This window comes from Passer domesticus, chromosome Z (assembly GCF_036417665.1).
Source record: "Passer domesticus isolate bPasDom1 chromosome Z, bPasDom1.hap1, whole genome shotgun sequence".
NCBI classification, from domain to species: Eukaryota; Metazoa; Chordata; class Aves; order Passeriformes; family Passeridae; genus Passer; species Passer domesticus.
In genome coordinates, this window is record NC_087512.1 from 79,154,954 (window position 1) to 79,173,936 (window position 18,983).

General features: G+C 36.4%; 1 long non-coding RNA gene across 1 annotated transcript in view; it reads left to right on the forward strand.

Annotated features, from left to right (window-relative positions):
• LOC135290109 (uncharacterized) overlaps positions 1 to 18,983 on the forward strand; it is a 35,802-nt gene that overhangs the window by 10,733 nt on the left and 6,086 nt on the right. Inside the window, exon 2 of the long non-coding RNA XR_010352818.1 lies at positions 3,443 to 3,516. This is a non-coding gene — a long non-coding RNA (uncharacterized LOC135290109). The remainder of the gene's footprint in view (positions 1 to 3,442; positions 3,517 to 18,983) is intronic.

The window sequence follows — 18,983 nt, forward strand, 5'->3', positions numbered from 1 at the left end:
TCAGCAGTGTTTTTCTAGGTTGTGATATCTTACATGATTTTTCAACAAACTGCACTTCTACCTGTGACTTATGAAATGTGAAAATCAGTTTGATTTTCTGGGAATTTGGAAGACTGGGATACCCTTATGCAGGACTTAAAACCCAGTCGGTTCAGAATTATAGATAATGATATGACTTTGCAAGTGCAAAACTTGAATTTGGAGCCTGTGATCAAATCCAATTGCACAGAGAGACATTTCTTTCCAAGTTTGGTTTCCATATAGGCACTGTTCTGCTGAAAGTGAGCTGTGGATTTCCAGGATCTCAGCAAACTCCAGCACTATGCCCTCCATTGCCACACTAATTATTATTTATTCCTTTTAGTATTCAATTATGTCACATTTAACAGAGGTGTGGCATCTAGGTTAGCAGAACTGCCTTGCCCATGGCACCCAGTAATGTATTTTTTCCTCAAAAACAACTTTTTAAAGTTGTTTTTTGGTTTTTTTTGGGTTTTGAGTTTTTGTTTGTTTGGGTTGGTTTGATTAGGTTTTTTTTTGTTGGTTTTTTTTTTTTTTTTTTTTAGGATAAACTGCTTGCTTAAGATTTGTTTCAAAAATGGTGGAATAAGCAACTTAACAGTTGCTTATCATTAAGGTAAGATTTTGGACTACAGTTTTCTCAGTCTGTAGCCACACAATTTAAAAAAATATGTTCAGAAAACAGAGGTTTGAATTACTTATGAAAGTTGAAAATTTCTTAAAATTCATAAGTAATTAATTCTTTTTTCAAAGCAGAAAATATTAAGAAAAAAATACCACCCTGCTCCCCAGTCCTATACTAAGTTAACACAGATCTATAGGATCAGTTTGGAGGAGGTAATATAACAGGGTTGAAATGAAAAATTTTATATTTGAATAACCATATATTACCTTTTCATTCTGATCTGCTTTGAGAATTCTTATGCTGCAGACCAGTGGCTGAATCAAATAGAAAGACACATGCCTCTGATCAGCCAAAAAGGAGGCTGCACTCATTAAACATTCAATTCCAAGTAGGCTCTCCCTGAAAGCAAAACAATATAATACTGGAGCTGAATGTGTTCACCAGCTTTGCCAGCTATGAGTGAGTGTGGGCTGAATCATGACAGTTCTCCTCATTGTTATGAAAGCTCAAAACATTTCTAAAGAACTGTTTTCCGTCATGAAAATTGATGTTCGCTCAGTGTGTTCTGTTGGCAAACCACCACTTCTGGCGCATTCTTCCCATGGGTTAAATTTTAAATAAATCATGACATTTTGTCAGTTGGCATCAGCCTTGCATTCAGGGTGCCTGTTTGGAGCTGCATTTCTCATTCCTCATACCTTTTTTCCATGTTTTTACCTGCAGAATGTACTCCACAGATATATGATTCCTCCTGTTTCTGCTCATCTTTCTGATTCATTTCTACCACACGGAACAGAACTTGGTTTTTATTACCTGGCAAGAACAAAAATATCTTTTCAACTGGCCTAGCTATTGTGATCTTGTCCTTAGCAATGCATGGGAGATGGAGAGGAGCTGAGACATCTGTGAGGTTGAAAGCCACAGCCTGAACTGATTCCCTCCTGCTTGTGAACAGATGGGAGGTGCTTTCTGTGCAGGCTCACAGAGCAAAGATTCACACAAGATGCCTAATTTTAGAGAGCTTCTTTTAAAAATCATAGTCCTTTTTAAATTGTAATTCTCATAAAATCATTACTCTTTCAGAATCATAATCACATCTTTTTTTAAAATCTCAATGACAACATAATTGTCCACAATCCCCATGTGGACAATTTGCAGTGAGTATAAAAATTACATTATTTTAAGAGAAATAGAGCAGACTGTTCACCTTCAGAAGCCACTTTGATTAGTAGAACAAGCATTGGACATGGAAATAATATGTTACATGTATTTTGTGTAGGAAAAACTGAGGCTACCAATGCAGTAAGAGACAGTTTTCTTGCTAAATATTTAATTATTTGGAGCCATAGCCTTGTTTTGGCTGCATAACAGGTGCTGTTGCTTCTGAGGGGCTGCCAAGAGATAAGAAACTGCCACAAGGCTCTAAAATTATGTTGGAAGAAAAGGTGGTTTGTTAACCAGACAGGTCTGGCAGCAGCTGCTTGTGACAGCCATGGGAGCTGCAGTTCCAGTGTGGACAGGCTGTAGGTCACTGTGCCAGCCACATCAAATTGAAAGAAATTATAAAAGGGTCATAAGAAAGGGTTATGAAATGGTTAAAGGGTGCAGCAATGATGCATCTACTCCAGTCACTGGAAGTGGCACCCCTAGCAGGGCTTTGTGCATGAAAGATGTTGCTGATCAAATTGTTAGATATGGTTATTTTATATAAATGCAAATATAAATAAAAATAAATATGTAAATATAAAATTATATAAATATATATTCACATTCATATTCTTATATTTACTTTCTATTTACATTTATATTCATATTTATATTTTTATTTTTATTTATATTAAAAGAAAATTAATCATACTTATAATATTTATATATTCATATATAATATAGAATAATATAATTACACATATAATGTAATTATTCTATAATTATATAATTATATATAATATTACATATAATATATATTATCTATATTATATATAGTTATAATATAATTATATATTATTATGATTATATAATTATTATATAAACTATATAATTATATAATTATATATATTTTATATATTATATCTATTTTATATATTATGTATTATATCTATAATAGATATTTATAGAATTATAAAATTAATAATAAATATAATGCTTATAATTATATTTATAATTATAATTAGTTATTTTTATTTTTATTTTTATATGTAGTTATGTATTAAAACATAATTTTATATATAACTCTATCTATATACAGTTATAATACAAGGTAGCATAATATTAATGTGCTGCAGAAGACCCAGGAGAGAAAGGATTATCCTAGACATCTCTGGTGTGCACATAACATGCTGTGCAGAAAATCAGTCTGGGCTAAACAGTTGGGCTTCAATTCCATTGGGTATTGCCATGCCATGAGGATCTGAGCACTCATAAAATGAATTTTCAAAGCATCCAACTGTTTCACATAATCTAAATTATCTTTCTAATAAAATAGATAGTTACAATTTTTCTTTTATTTGTTGTTGTGACACTGCAAAAGACCATTAGTTTCATGAGATATCTTGGTTTTTTTTTGAAACAGGCTGTGAGATTGTCCAGCTAACTGAGTGCTTTACCAAACCCATCCCACTGGGTGTAATATTTCTCATTTACCTCACTGGCAGAAGGCTTTTATGACTATAAGTGTACTATTCTGGGATACAAAAGTTTTATTTTTAAACGCATATGAAAAAAGGTAGAACAGTCTTTATAATTATCCCTTCAAAATCTGAAATTACATCTTTGTCAGGTTTCACTTTTCTTTTACAGAGGACACAAAAACAATCATTAAAACAATTTCCATGGGAAGATTACAATTCCTGGATTTAGTAACTGAATTTCAGGTAAGAAAGGAAATTACTTTCATGGAGATAGAGAAATGTAAAAACAAAACCAAAAAAATCGAAGTCCCTGAAATTTGGGTCAGCGTAAGCACAATTATACCAGCCTCACAATCCTTAATTTAGTAGATGGGAGCATTTTTTAAAATTATTTTCTTGTGCTGTTTGTATCAGTGTAAAATAAAGACATGAGTTATTTTCCTCAGTAGCAAAATAACTTTTGGATCAAGACTATTCATTTACATTACAGGTTCTATGGAAAATGGAAATGTAACCATTTCATACACAATTTTTATTTCTATGACTTCTCCCTTTTTTGTTACTAATGCCCTCAGAACTGACATTCAGAAGTTTTTAAAGTGGGGATTAGTTATAAATTAATTGCACAGTAATTGCATGGCATGTTTTGTTTAAAAACTTATTTGAAGAGGTAAATTCTTGATATCTCTAAGGTATAATTGCAGTTCATATGAATTTGTTCATTCAGAGATGAGAAAATAACATGTTAAGGAAGCTTAGGATGTCTTCATGGATTTAAATTCGTGAAGAGAAATTAAATAAATAAATTTAAATTAAGTTTCCTCAGCCAGCTCATTCATGCTTACACTGGGCACCACCAAGTGCCATAAATGTCTGAGTTCCTGTAGCATTATCTTAAGGGACAGCGTGGTTTTGGATTAATAAAATGTGATTGGATGCAAAACCAGTGGAATGTGGCTGTGTGTTCGTGCATAAATATATATGTATTCACACACATAAATTACCCTTTGGAATATGTAGCTCAGGTTTAGGCAGAAATCTTACCCTTTCTGCAATGGAGCTTTTCCTGTTGATTTCCAGAGGAGCAGAACTGCGTCCATCTACACTAATATATCTCTTTACAATAGAGCATGTGGGAGTCTGTAGGGGTTTAGCAAGACAAAAAGGTTGACCAATTTGTAATGGTAAACAAGTATGATTTTAATTATCTGTTTGTTGAGCTTGTGGGTGGATATTTTGGTCTTGCATTCCGCCTTTTCTCTCCAGGCATTAGCCACATTTCAAAGGGGCTATTGTTTAAGTATATTCGTGATGCAGTTGCTGACAAAAGGAACGCTGTATTTCACTATTTCTGTGCTTATTTACACTCTGTGTAAGCATATTTTTGTCCTAGCTGTGGCATACCAGGTCAGTTAAATAGGAATTTCAGGGTCTGCCTGGAGGTGGAAAGCATAATGACCAATCATCATCCCATGTGCCTTCCACTTGCTCTGGCAGCTCAATTGCACCCTTAATGCTGTGCTGTCATTGGCAGCTGCAAAGACAAAATCTCCCCCTCTCCCAGGCAATTCCACCCTCCCAAAGCTGTGTAATTGTTTATTGCAATTAAAACCTTTATCTGGGACTCCCAGGAAGGTCCAGGTTTTACCCAGTTTCCTTTTACGCCCTAATGTGGTGAACAAATCCCAGATACCTGCCTATCTTGAAAAAAATCTCTTATTCCAGAATGTAAACAGAAGGGTAAAACTGTGCAAAAATTCAGTTCCAGATTTGTGACTGGCTCTTTTAGGAGCTTTGGTTGGTGGGTTTTTATAGATACCCATATTTCAGGGAAAGTGCCAGGTGATTTTTCTTTAAGCTTGGTCTGGGCTGTAGAGCAAGATTCTCTGAGGTTCTGTAGCTCAGCCCCAGGTTTACATTAAGTGCAATTGAGGCAGTCCAATTAAGCACAATTTAAGAGCATCTCTGCAGATTCTTGCAGCTTTTTAATGCATTGTATTTAGCATAATGGAACATTGTCTAATTCCACCTCTTTAACCCGAGGGCTGCTTGAAGGAAAGAGAATTACTTTCACTGCAACATCTGCCAAGTCTATTTGGGGAAAAGAACAGAGATCTGTGTGATGGCTCTAAATAGACCTTGGTGTTTACAAGCAAAGAGAACCCTGCTCCTGTCTGTCCACCACCTCTGTGTGGAGAGAAACCCAGCTAAAGGAGCACAACACTCCTCCCAGTTCCACACCACTTATGCAGTATTTAAAGTAGCTTACGAGTAATTTCTTTAGTACCTTCTTTTGTAGGAGGTCTGCCACAATACATGGAGCATATTTGTGAGAGAGGAAAACACTTACAATGCCCTGGTAATTAAATTAAACAGGAATTAAACGTCTGCAACGTGTTGCCAAGATGCCACTGCTATTCTGGTTTTTGAAAGGGAAACCTGGGGCTAAATGTGATTCTGCTGTCTTCCTGCAAGATATGGATCAATCAAACAGGGAATTTATGTTTTGATTACCACTAAGGGCATTTTGGTTATTGTAGAAGAGATTTTGAGGAGTAGGTTTTTAATTGGACGCATTTCACCTCTTCTTTACTTACTATTGTCCTCCTTTTTTTTTTTTTTCTGAAAACATTATTTCATTTGAACTTTTGTAAATTCTCCATCAATAAAGAAAATGGTTTAGTAACTTTGAAATAGTCACACTGGCCAACTGTGCACAATATCATGAGGATGTGTGTTTTAGGAAACAAAACTGAAACTAAACAAATACCAATTTAAGAAGGAGGGAGTTGTATTATACATTAATCACACGCAAAAAGTCACATTTTTAGCCTAAAATGATAAATTTCTGTTGAGTACCTGAAAGGAAACTGTGACTCGTGCCTTAATGTGGAAGTGGAACATGAGGAAAAATCTGTTTCTAGCGTGGAATATTTGCAAACTACCTGTTCACCCATTAACTGCATCAATTATACCCAAGAAAGAGCTTGCCTCCTTTTGGCATTACTTTGATCAGGCTATAAATTTAAACAATGGCCTGAAATCAAGCAAGTTCCCCTGCCATTTCCAGTTCCCTTGACTCACACCAGCACAAATATTCCTAAACTGTTAGGAATTTATTCAGAATGCTCAGAGAAGTGTGGTGGCTTGAAAGGTACTTTTTACAAAGTGTGCCTCCAGCAAAAATGTCCCACTAATTTAATTTTTTGTTGAAGCTAAGAATATTTTAGGTATAATCCTGCCTAGGGGCAGGGCTGAAGAAAAAAAAACATCTCTCAAGCCCCTATTTTTACCTGTGATTCTATTATTAAAATGTCCAGGTTTTCCTGGAATTCAGTATGCATATTAAGAGGCAAACAACCCAAAGCCTAAATGCTCATTTTACAGCAGCTCAGACTTTGAGCTGTTATTCACTCAGGTCTCAGAGGAAAATGGCATGATGTGCTGAAGCAGTTCAAGTACACGTTGTGCAGATTCAGGGTTAATAGAGAACTACACTGATTTATTTTAAGAAAATATGAAAGAAAAATATGTTTAGGCTTTCCTATGACAGCATAAGAAAAGATCAACAAATTAATTTTTTTTTTCCAGCTAAGGCATCATTCTTCCAGTAATTCTGTTGGGGGAAATAAGTGCAAGGGGTAATATATCAGAAGAAAAATTCTGAGAAGGGTTGCGAAGTGTTCAAGAAATTTGTTAATGTCTTGTTTAAATTAGCAACACTGTAGAGTCACTACTAAAATAACATAAACAGAACCAAAAATCTGCATCCCAGGACCCTGCTGGCTTTCTGAGAGCAGTGTCGTGTTTTTGTTCCATTCTGAACTGATGCAGCATTTAATTTTCTGCCACCAAATAAAACAAAACAAACAAAAAAACCCCACCCCCAAGTTAAGTAAGTCACAGGCAATCTGCAGCAGAGCTTTTGTAGGATTACTGTCTTCAAAAACTCTCAGCCAGAGAGTGCTTCATAAGGTTAGAATAAATTAGCACAGCCAGTATTTATGTAATGATTAGATCACGGATTGATAAGATTTGTGCTTGAAAGAGGAAGCGAGTCAGAGCATGCAAGTGGCTGCTGGAGCAGTAAATTTTTAGCAAACAGCCATGAGATGCACAAATATTCCGCTAAAGCCTTATGGTTGTTGAACCCCCAGAAGACCATGGGAAACAATATTTCACTGGCATTCATGCCAGCGCCATTCTATTGTCTTCAGATTTTCCCACAGACCATCAGCAGAGCAAAAAGCCTTAAAAGTTTCAAGATTTTTCTCTTTTTCTTTCCCCCACTAGCCCACTAGAGCAGGTAAAAGATGTCCAAGGAAGGGCTCTAAACCTAAGGAAGGAAAAAAACCTTGGGAATAATTCTGAACTCTCCAAATGCACTGCCACTCTGAAAGCTTCTGCTTTTCTGGTTGACTGGAAGCTGAACAGCTGTACTCTGAGGGATAATTAGGCCATGGAAACAAACTGTGGAGGCCTCTGTGCTCTCTGACCCTTTGATTCATCTGGGACATCTCAAGTCTTTATCTGAGCCTGAAATTTTAGATCTGAGTGTTTCATTTATTTAGTCCTTTCAGAGTGGCTACTGCTTTATGCATAGGCAAGACAAGTTTAGCTCGTGTTCATGAATATGAAATATCACCTCATCATGCCTTCACTCACCACCTTTTAATTTGGCATATGACCTTTCTAATAATTTATAATTAGGAAATAGTATCCTAGATACCTGAAGCGATCAGACTACTCAACAATGGAAAAAAATTTGCTTGAGACTTTTTCTTGGGACTGCAAATGCTGCTGATCACATGACAATGAGTGTCCATACCTCTTATTTGATCTGAATTGAGTCAAGGTTGATACTAGCTTGGAAAGTAATTTTGGAGAACTGATGGAGTTATGCTGTGGAAAGATTCATCCTAATCCACTGCTCATAACAATTGGGTTTTTCAGGGCTGAACAGAGGCTGGTAGGATTACTTCAGATTTTGAAAGTGCATATTACATGAGGTGAAATATTTTCATCCATTTCAAATGTGCCAAACCTGAATTTTCCTCTTGAATAGTCAATGGGCTATTGCATGGAGGTATGAAGGGTAGTCTTACATTGTTATGCTGGAAGCTCATTTGCTAAATCAAGGTTGGCAGTTACTGTACATCAGCAGAGGAAATATATTAAATTTTATAAAGTCACTGAAATTCCAGAAAACAACATGAATAAATTCTGAGAGCCACTACAAATTTTCAGCCAAAACTTATCAAAAAATACCCAATTGGACTGACATTTGGAACTGACTTAGCTTTAAAAGCAGGGAGCTGATGGGATGGATATTTGCTGCATTTTGGAATCTTCTGCTCTATTCACTTAGTTAAGAATGGAAATGGTATTCAGCTGCTAAAGGAAAGTCTCCTCACTTAAAGCCATGTGGTACTGACAGGACACTTTTGTCCTGGAGAGTGATCCTGCCCTTCTCCAACACGGATAACAAGTCCAGGACAGTGATCCTGCTGCAGCAGTCAGTGTGAGGGAGACAAAAATAACAGGACATATGTTCAGCTTATGACATTTGAGACTTTGAAAAGTCACTTGTCTTACTTCACACTTCACAGCCTGTAACTTATTTAAGCACTGCCTTCTGGCACCTCTTCTCTGCTTTCTCATCATTTGAAAATGAGCACTCCCTTCTGAGGGCAGTCACTGCTCACATCCTCTGTGTAAGGCTGAAATGCTGTCCTGCCTGGTAAACAATCTGCAAAAATGAATTGTTCTCATGGGAAAAAGTCAAGCTGGACAGCTCTGTGACAGACTTCTGGAGGTTATGGGAAATCTAGGTTTTAATATGTTACTAAACTTTTCAGCTTGTCCCTTTGCTGCTGCAGAGCTGACATGGTTCTATTGACTCCTGGAGGACAGAACTGATTGACATAGCTGAAATTCCTACCTTTAATTTTCCTTACACTGTAATCCTCTGCTTTAATCAGCTTTAAACCTGTCGTGTGTTTTTTAGTCCAGTGAAAGAAGTTCTGTTTTGCTGTTTGCAATGCATAGAACCTGTATGTTTGGAATAGCATTTTTTGTTTCTACTCATCAGTCTTGAGTGAAATTTGCTCCTTACAGGGGGAGAAAAGAAATATGGGAGCATAAAATAACCTGACTTTCATCAAGGCAGCTCTTTGCCTCCTGCATCTAAACAATAAATACATCCAAATATCAGGTCCAGCTTGCCTGATATGGGTGCATTATGTAACCTAGACTGGGTTGCTGTAGAGATTTTGATTGCATTTTATTGTCTAGTGAAGTGGCTGGTTCTCAAGGGCTTTGTTTGTTTTGCCAGTAGAGATTCTACGAATCAGTTGTTCAACACCACTTGTACAGCTTTTCTAGGCTTTACTCTGTTGAATTTTAAATTTTTCTTCACTCACTCTTTTCATTGTAACACTTGGGTTTGCTGTTAGGACCACAAAAATTACTTTGAAGCCTAAAAAACATGAAAATTGAGAAGGACTGAACTCCTGGGGGAAAATAACCATCAGATAAATACTCCAGAAAGTTCAGAGATCAGTGAATACACAGTGAAAGTTGTATTCATGTACTTCAGGGCGGCATCTCAAAAGTGAGCAAAAAGTGAGCACGTATGAAAAAGAATGGAGAGGAATCTAAATCCTTTGTCAGGGAGAGTTACTTGCTCAAAAGTGACAACAGAAATACAACAGAGTGGCATTTCATTGCCCTACTTTTCTGGAACCTGAAGATACAAGCCCCAGTCACTACCAGGATTAAAGCAGACTGAGCTTTTCTCTCAGGCCACTGTCTCTGATCAGGAATGCAAGAAGGGCAGAAACTGGGGAAAAAAATAGAGTTTCTGGTTGTAAGTGTCAATTGCTTTGATTTAGCCCCTTTTCCTTTTATTATTATTTTTTCTCTTTTCTGGAAATTGTGTATTCACTGTGCTCTGATATCTTAAAAGCTTTTTTTGAACTTATGTTTTAAATTCTGTCTTATTTCACACTATTCACATACCTGAGGAACATTTTTATAGACATGAAGTTATAATGTAGCAGAATCTAACATACATATAGAGGATGCCAACAAATAATTTAACAAAGCAAGTCAGGATTTTATAGAACAGCCCCGGGTATATCAATATAATATAAACACTTGCCCCATAAATGACATTACAGTCATAGAATGAATAAGCTAAATACTCTTTCCGCCATAAAAACAATATCTTGGATGAGATCTGATCTTTGCTAAAATTTATTATGAAGCTTTGCTATTACTAATTGTAAACTGTCATTAACTGTATTCTTTCAGGAAACAGTGGTAAGTGTGCTTTAGGAATGAAAATCTAGTAACAGTCACATGAACATAATGGAAAACTAACTAAATCTAGGATATCTAATTAAAATAGTTTAGTTCCTATCTTAAAAAGGAATTATGACACCAGTAGAAATTTAGTTGCCTAAATTAATTTCAGATGCTTTAGTTTCATCTTTAGTTTCAGATGCTAACCACAGCAAGGCAATAGAGAAAAAAAATCACATCATTTGTCTAGGGGACCAACAGATTTAATTCAAAACCTGTGGAAGATAAGTAAATATTTCACTGAAGTTTATTGGCTTTGGGCAATAGCTGTTGGAAATTAATCTTTGTCACTCAATCTTAATACTGACTTTTTTCTATATAGTACTTGAGAGCAAAAAATTTTTGTTGTTGTTCTAAATTCTCTGAAAAAAAAATTACTCAGGAACTCGTTGGCAGTGTGATGGATGCTGTAAAATGAATGGGTTTGTGCTTAATATTTTTCAAGGCAATGTGCTTAAAACATGCAGATTTCCAGAATTAAATTACTATTCTGTTGTGCTCAAATACATGACATGGTGGCAGAACCTTGAGGCTGCAGAGTTACTGTGGGTGCATCCTCCTGTTTGTTCTAGGTGGTAATAAAGTAATTTCTTGGCTAGATCTGCCACAGAGCAGCCTGTTCCTAGTCACGGGTTCAGCTTGAATTTCAGTGAATTGAGCTGGTGGGGTTACAGTAGGAGAGTGCCAAACCAGGCAAAATGGGAAATTAGTCCATCCCTAAATCAATGGCTTTCAGCTGCTATATTTGTTCTGTATACAAGAGTGTGCAGACAGATTTTTGACATTTGAAAGACATTTATTTTGTTGGCATATGCAGAAGAAATGGATTTTAAAGGAGTATCAGTTGTGTCTCTTTGCAGATGACACAATAAGTATTATAGATAAAGTCTGAAATCTCCTTAATTCTGTTCTTCCAGTACTTCCAGATCAGGTCAAAATTCCTCCTTCACAGATCATACTACTTATCAAAAAATAATCACATCATATGATTTCCAAAAGTTTAAAGGAGTCTTTAGTTTCCACAAAGCAGTGCTAACTTTTCAGCTTACTGGGTTCTGTGAGGTGTGTCATGTATAACTGACACACAGCTATGGAAAAAATGTGCAAGTGGAACAATGAGTAAGTATAGGCCTTCAATAGCTCAAATTACATTAGCTGCTCATTTGCACTTGGATGTGCCAGGAACATTTTCTCAGAAAGAAAAGGCTTGATTTTTAACTTCCAGCCAAACCCTTAATGATTTATGTATATAATAGCAGGGGAGAAAGGGGTTTAACAAAGATGTTTGCATCAGCTGAGCACACAAAACTTTTACTTTCCTCCTGCTCTGGATGCTTTTCCCTTAGATGCTTGAAAGAGGTGGATCTGCTCCAGAAATTAGATCCCTGTGCCCTTTGCTAGACCAGAAGGCAAACACATGACAAAACATGTCCTTGTCCTGTGCTCTTGGAAAAGATTCCAGGTGCACTTTTGTGTGTGCTGACGGATTAGTATGTCAGAAATGCTTCTGTGTCCTGATTCTGGCCAGCTGTGAGCATCTGAGTGACCTTTAGAAAAGAAATAGGGCAAGTAAGAAGACAGGGAACAGGTTCTGCCTGTCTGGAGGTAGGACAGTAGTTGGCCAGAATCCATCTGTAACTTTTTTCTTTTTACATTCTTCTTTTAAACATTTGTCAGTACCATAACATTTAAGATAATGTATCTAACCTACTACTTCATGCAGTCTACTAATTCATTGGTGTTTGTCTAAATCCAATTTATCTGATAAAAACCTAACAATTTATGATGTGTCTTTAAAAGCGTAGATTAAAAAAGAGAAAAAAAAAGAAAGCTGGATGTTTGTGTGATTTTGAATGGAGATAGAGTAAAAATAGACAAGTTGAGGTAAAAGCAAAAGGAAAACATGACATAAAATACATGTCAGGAAATGTAAATAGCTAGATGAGACACTCCAGACTGTTACAGGCAAGTTGGGAAAGTCAGGGAGAGAGCACAGTAAACTGAAGTACGTTGTGTGAAGACAGGAATTATCTTGGGAATTACAAGCCAATGAGCTTACTTATCCAGAGATACACTGGGAAGATATTAATTGGTGTACAAGGGTCTAGGGAATAACCAAAACATTAAAAATGGTCAACATACTTGTATCAATGTGAAAAATCATACCCAGTGCTTTTCTTAGGCAGCATATCTACCAAAGAAGACAGGAGAAAAATTGCCTGGATTTCAGTAAGACTTTTTAAGTTCTCTGTGAAATTTTCCTGATAAACTAAGGAGATAATTCTTGAAACTACAATAAGGTAGAATTACATCTGATTGTAAAGCAGCATTTAAGTAAATTTTTAAAAATTTTCTGTCAGATTAGTGTACACATCTCAGGTTTATGGAGGTCTAAGGAAGATCTGGGGACACTCTGATCAACTTGGACTTTTTCAAGTATTGTTCATATTGTTGCTAAATGCTGTAATGATAAAGGAATACATTTTTGATGTATGAGCAGTTATGTGGAGAGTCAGAAATCATCAACAAATTGCCGTAAACTCAGGCAGACGAAACTCATATAACATAAATTGTGTGCATATACATAATAAAATTATAAAAAGGAAGTAAATTTGAATAACTTCGTGTGAGTTTTGCAGGCAGTAGTAAATATAAAAAAAATATTTAAAAATTAAAAAAAAAGAAAAAAAAGAAAGGGAAAAAAAGGTGTCAAAAGTGTTGGGTAAAGGCATGTATTAAGACTGTTGCTACATGGAAGTCATGAAGGGTTGCAACACTTTGTTCTGTCAATGCCTTGGGTAGCTGCAGTGTCCAGCTTAAAACATTAAATAAAAGGCTTGACATGGAGGAGATTTGGGCTTGGTTGTGTCAGAAGTGATTTGGAACATGAATTTTTGAAAGAATTGATTTCCTGGCCCAGGCAAGAGAAAGCAGATTAAAAGAATAAGTTTCTCTGTGGCTCTGCTGAGTGGGGAACTGAGAAGTTCACTGCAGAGACAATAATTAGTTCTCCATTGTCCAGGACAGGTAGGGGCACAGGTAACTGGAAGAGCAGAAGGATATGGATAATTACATGATAGGCACTCAATTGTGCCAGCCCTGCGCAGACCTTATTTTATCAGACTTGTAAATTGGAGCAGTGGGAAGCACAGAGGAGAGATTCTCCAATTTTCCAGACTTCTGGCCTTGGGTGTTTTTTAATTAATTAGTATTATAATTGCAATTAGTATGATGGGAGAAGTTCTTTGCCTGAATTTCTTATTGTCAGAGGACCTTTCTTAAAAATAAGCAGTACCCATATAAACATGTTTGTACCACACTGCTCTTCTGCTGAGGGCATAATGGATTCAGCATGATGTAAAGCAGTTTATGTGCCTAGTCTCCAAATACAGAAATTTTCTATTTACTTTATGAAAAGAACATGACAGACAGAGTCTATAAATTTAAAAAATCTGGTTAATTGTTAAGAAATTTAGCACCAGGCCCAAGACAATTTATGTCTAAATCCTAACAGAAACATTCTCAATAATAAATTGTTCATAAACAATGAGGTTATATAAATGTGGTATGTTCCATCTCTATATTATGAGGGACTTGTTATATTAATAGACTGCTTTGTAATATTAGGTTGAATAGCTTCTCAAATTTAAAGTATCACCATCAGGAGGCTGAAACCATCTGCTGTCAGTGTTTTTATCAAACAGTCAAATTGTCAAACAAACATGGAAATTTTTTCCTCCTTTTTCTCTTCTTGTGGCAGGGAAAACAGCCTATGACTGTACTGCTGATATTATTTAGTAAGGTAGACAATATTCCAGTGTGTGGAAGCTTTTTTGGAGGGGGAAAACTAGGTAGGAAAAGAGTGAGAGAGACAAAAATTGAGAAGTCCAGAGAAGAAGAATGAGGAATGACACAAAAGACTTCCAGCATATTTGTTGAAGGAATTACAGAGGTTAATGAAGGAACATTGGAAGATCCCCACTTTTTGATTGAAATGAGGCTTCCCACTCCCAGTGGAAGCCTTCTTAGTCACATTACACACACAGCAGTTCTGCTTCTTCATTTCTGTTTCATTTCTGAATCTTTCTTCTCCTCCCATCATTTTTCCAGATATGTTGTGCCTTACAAATGCATACCTTCTAATTTTTTTCTCTTTTTTTCTTATTTTCTTCATTTTCTCTAATCCAAATCTCCTTCACCATGCCCTACCCAGCACAAGGAATCTCAGGCTTTGCAGTTTTAGGCACACATGAAAATGATTATTTGCTCTTTGACAACATTGGTGGGTATTTCTCCATATTGAGTTATCCCAGCTCTGTGTAAAACATGACTAACAGGACAACAATGTTGGGACAATACTATATGCTATAACTTGATTTTAATCACTTGGATGCTTTGATTTTGTCCCACCTGCAAAGACACTAAATTTAAGTCCCTCTGAATATGATTTTTATACAGAAACAGAATTACCCAGTGTGTTCTTCAAATGCAACCAAATTCTTCCACCTTAGTTGACTTCCAGACCACCAGAATTTCTTTGTTGTGAAAGTCTCACTTCTTGCCTCCTTTGCCCAAATTGTTGATGACAGTATCATTCCCATTTCTACTGGACATAGTAGCTTTGAAGACCAAGACTGAAAATCTGAAATTTTCCTTTAAAAGAGATTACAAGCAGAGATATGCACAAAAGTACAAAAATGAACTGGACTCATTTCAGAAATTGCAATTTAGTTGCCTAATGGAGTTTGCCACTTAAAAGATTCCCTTCAAAAATTAGGTGTTAGATTACAAGGTCTTGATACCTTTTTTTCTTTTTTTCTTTTTTTTTTTTTCCTGTTGTTGTTGTTTGGGTTTTTGTTTGTTTGCTTGTTTGTTTTTTGGGGTTTTTTTTTGGGTTTCTTTCCCCAGACAGGTTTTCAAAGCAGAAACTGAAAATGAAGTTCTGGTGGTTAAGATATACTTGGCAATTTTACCCCCAAATAATGTGGCATGTTGATCACAGGTGCATTTCCTTGCCTGTATTTCAGGCTCTTCTCCACTCCACTCACTTCTCTAAGAAATAGTGTCAAGGAACATGAACTGTACAAAGTAGAACTCAGAAAAAACTTAAATAAGGATGGATTTAAAATTTAATCAAACTCTCTTAGTAATCACCCATTGCTGACAGATCTACAGCCAGTGAAAGGTCTGTTTTATCTTCCTGCTAGTGCTGATTAGTCCTTTTTAAGCTCTTTCAAGCATTTTCATCAGCACCAAGCCCTGGGGCTTTCAGCCTGTGTCTCATTTGCCACTATAGATTAAAACATTGCTGAATGTGAATTTGCTCCAGATTCATATATTCAGGCAGCCTCCATATTTAATTTAATTTATTCATTGTTCCAGCAGTATGAATCATAGCCACTAAATTGTAAGTACTATATTACTGACCCAAATCTAGTCTGATTGACCTTGAGAATCATAGAGACTCTCTCTTTTGGGGATAAAGGCTAAAGTAAAATTATTCAAAAGACCATTGCACTGTTACAAATTTTCAGCTGGCCATTCTGCTCAGCAGTGAACTTAGAGATGTAAGGTCTTCTAGTTCAGATAGCAGCTGGTTTGGTTAATGAACATATTTTCAAATACAGATTTGTTGATTTGCCAGCTCTGGTGTATTTATTCTGCCCAGTACTGATGGAGAAGTATTTCCTACATTTGCCGAATCTACCTTAAGAATGAGAGATCTGAACATCTTAAACATTGGATGTTTCTAACTGAGAGTGAGTGCATGTGTTTCTAGATAGTTGATGAATTTAAACTTTGAAACATTAATTCTCGTTTATTTTCTCAATATAGATGCTTCAAAACTGAGGCAATTTATTAATTTAAATTAAAAACCTTAGCTGTGAAAAAATATCCAGTCTTTCAATTTTTCTTAGTTTCAAAGAAAAATAAAGTTAATATATATCACATACTCATATTGAACACCTCTGCTGTGGAAAAAAAGGGTGAGAGAACTGCACTAATTCAACCTGAAAAAGAGAAAGTTCTTGGGAGACTTTATTTTGGCCTTTTTATATATAAAGAGTGCTAAAGGAGAAGGTAGAGACTTTTTACCAGGATCTGAGGTGACAGGACAAGGGGCAGAGGATTAAAATTGAAAGAGGGTACATTTAGACAGGACAGAGGGAAGACATTTTCCATTATGAAACACTGCAACAGGTTTTCCAGAGATGTTGTGGATGACCTGGAATATGTTCAAGGTCAGCTTGGATGAGGCTTTTAGTGATCTGACCTAGAGACAAATGCAGGAAGGAATGGGGGGGTTGGAACAAATGGTCTCTGAGTGTCCCTTGCAAAAAACCACCTTCTCTTCCTTTAGGATTCTGTGATCCTAACCCTAGTGGCCCATAAAATTCACATTTCAAGTATCTACTGCATATTTTTCAGTTATTTTTAAAGCATAACCCTTGCATTTATCTGGATTTAATAAAATCAACATTTTCACATTGAAGTTAGTTGTAAAACGGCAAAGAAATCAACATTATTGTATGTGTTCCCAGAAGATCATTCTCTAATATTTAATGCTGTAACTATTTCAAAAATGCACATATTTTTTGTATTATATATGAGTATAATATGCTAATTATTTCTGGGGAAAAGCTGTGAGCTCTTAGACAGTATATATATATATATCCTGGAGGCATTTTTAAGATTTATAAAAAGGCCCAATATCTAAATCTTTAGTGCTGTTGAAGAAAGAAACTTCAGACAATGGCATTTGCAGAGCTGACAGGGTTTTCTAGATATGCTGCTTTTGGCCATGTGAATCTCTCTGTCCATGAGAAATTTGCTGGGTTGGACATGAAGGCTTTACAGCAGCCTTAGACTGATAATGCTGGCATTAATTAACTTACACTTGCTCAAGATTATGAATTTTAGATCATGAATGAACCTCATTTTATTTGTTCTTAACCAGATTGTGCCAGCTGGGGTGAACAGCAGTGCTTTTTAACCAGCTGCCAGCACAACTACCTAGCTTGTGGTGTTCTGAGCAGTGGAGTAACAAACATTGTGCACACCTGTGGTTCTACGAGGTGAAAAATCAGTTTTTAACAGGCTGTGATTGCAAAGATATAAGTGACGTTGCACTTCTTACCAAACACTGGTGTTTTCATTATCTCTTATTTTTCTTCCTGTTTAGAAAGCAAGGCTTTCAGGGAAGCAATATCTTCCTGAACTAGCAGCACGTGGAATATTAGGCAGAAAATGTTACAACAGTTTAGCAGTTTAGAAAGATTTGCCTCGCTTATTAACTCGTAATCAAACTGGCCAAAGCCACAGCTGATATCAAGATTTTACCAAGGAAAGGAAATCAGGTAAAAGCTGGATCTACTAATTTGCTAGAGGTCTACTCATTCAGTGAAGGCTTATTCATGAGGGCCAGAAAAATTCCAGTGCAGGGTTTCTAAGAAAGAGCTGGGAAAACATTTCTGAAAATTCTCCAGAATTGAAAGACTGTCTTTGTTATTGATCAGCTACAAAAATACTAAATCATTGCAAAACAATCAGTCAGATATTTTAGAATACTGCCTTTATAAAAAATAAAGTAAAATATGCAATAGTGTGCCATTCCTTTTGCTAAAGGAAGTCTGCCCTCTAAATTCTTGATGGTGCAGCTACTCAGGCAGCTCTGCTCCCCTCCTCCTCTTCTAGTAAGGCTCCAGTTTCAAAACGTGGGTATCAAATCCCAGGGCTCCATTATCTGTCCTGCTGGATGGCAGAGGATCAAAGAGGCTGCATCTGACCCAGTGCTACGGGCTGCCATGTGTCCAGCTCTTCCTCCCTGCTTTCAGTCCTGCAGGATGAACCCCGGGGCTGCACTGCTCCAGCATGCATTACTGGGAATACTTTTCCCCCTGACAGAAGGGGTAATTTGCCTCCAAACCTTTACTCAAAATTCAACAATATAGTTTTCTATATGTTATTACCCATGTCTGCAACCACGACAGAAAATGAAATTAAGTATTTGTTACATTCGTTTCTGATCCTTTCAGTTACAGCTCTTAACCAAAGGCCAGACATTTTTTTCTGGATTTTCATCAGCCTCAAGCTTTTAGCTCCAGGATTTCACATTTTCTTCAGATCTCAGGCCCATACTTATTCTGCAGCCCTGAGAACCATGCTCAAGCATGACAGGACCACCTTAGATTTCAGAAATCTTGAGGTCTTCACAGCAGTTTTATAGGATATCCATAGGTTAAAAACAAAGCTAAGTCTGTCAATGTGATGTGGCATTAGCTTTGAACTGCCCATCCAGATAAATTGCTTTAATTACCTCTGGTAATTGTGGCCTGAGAGACTTA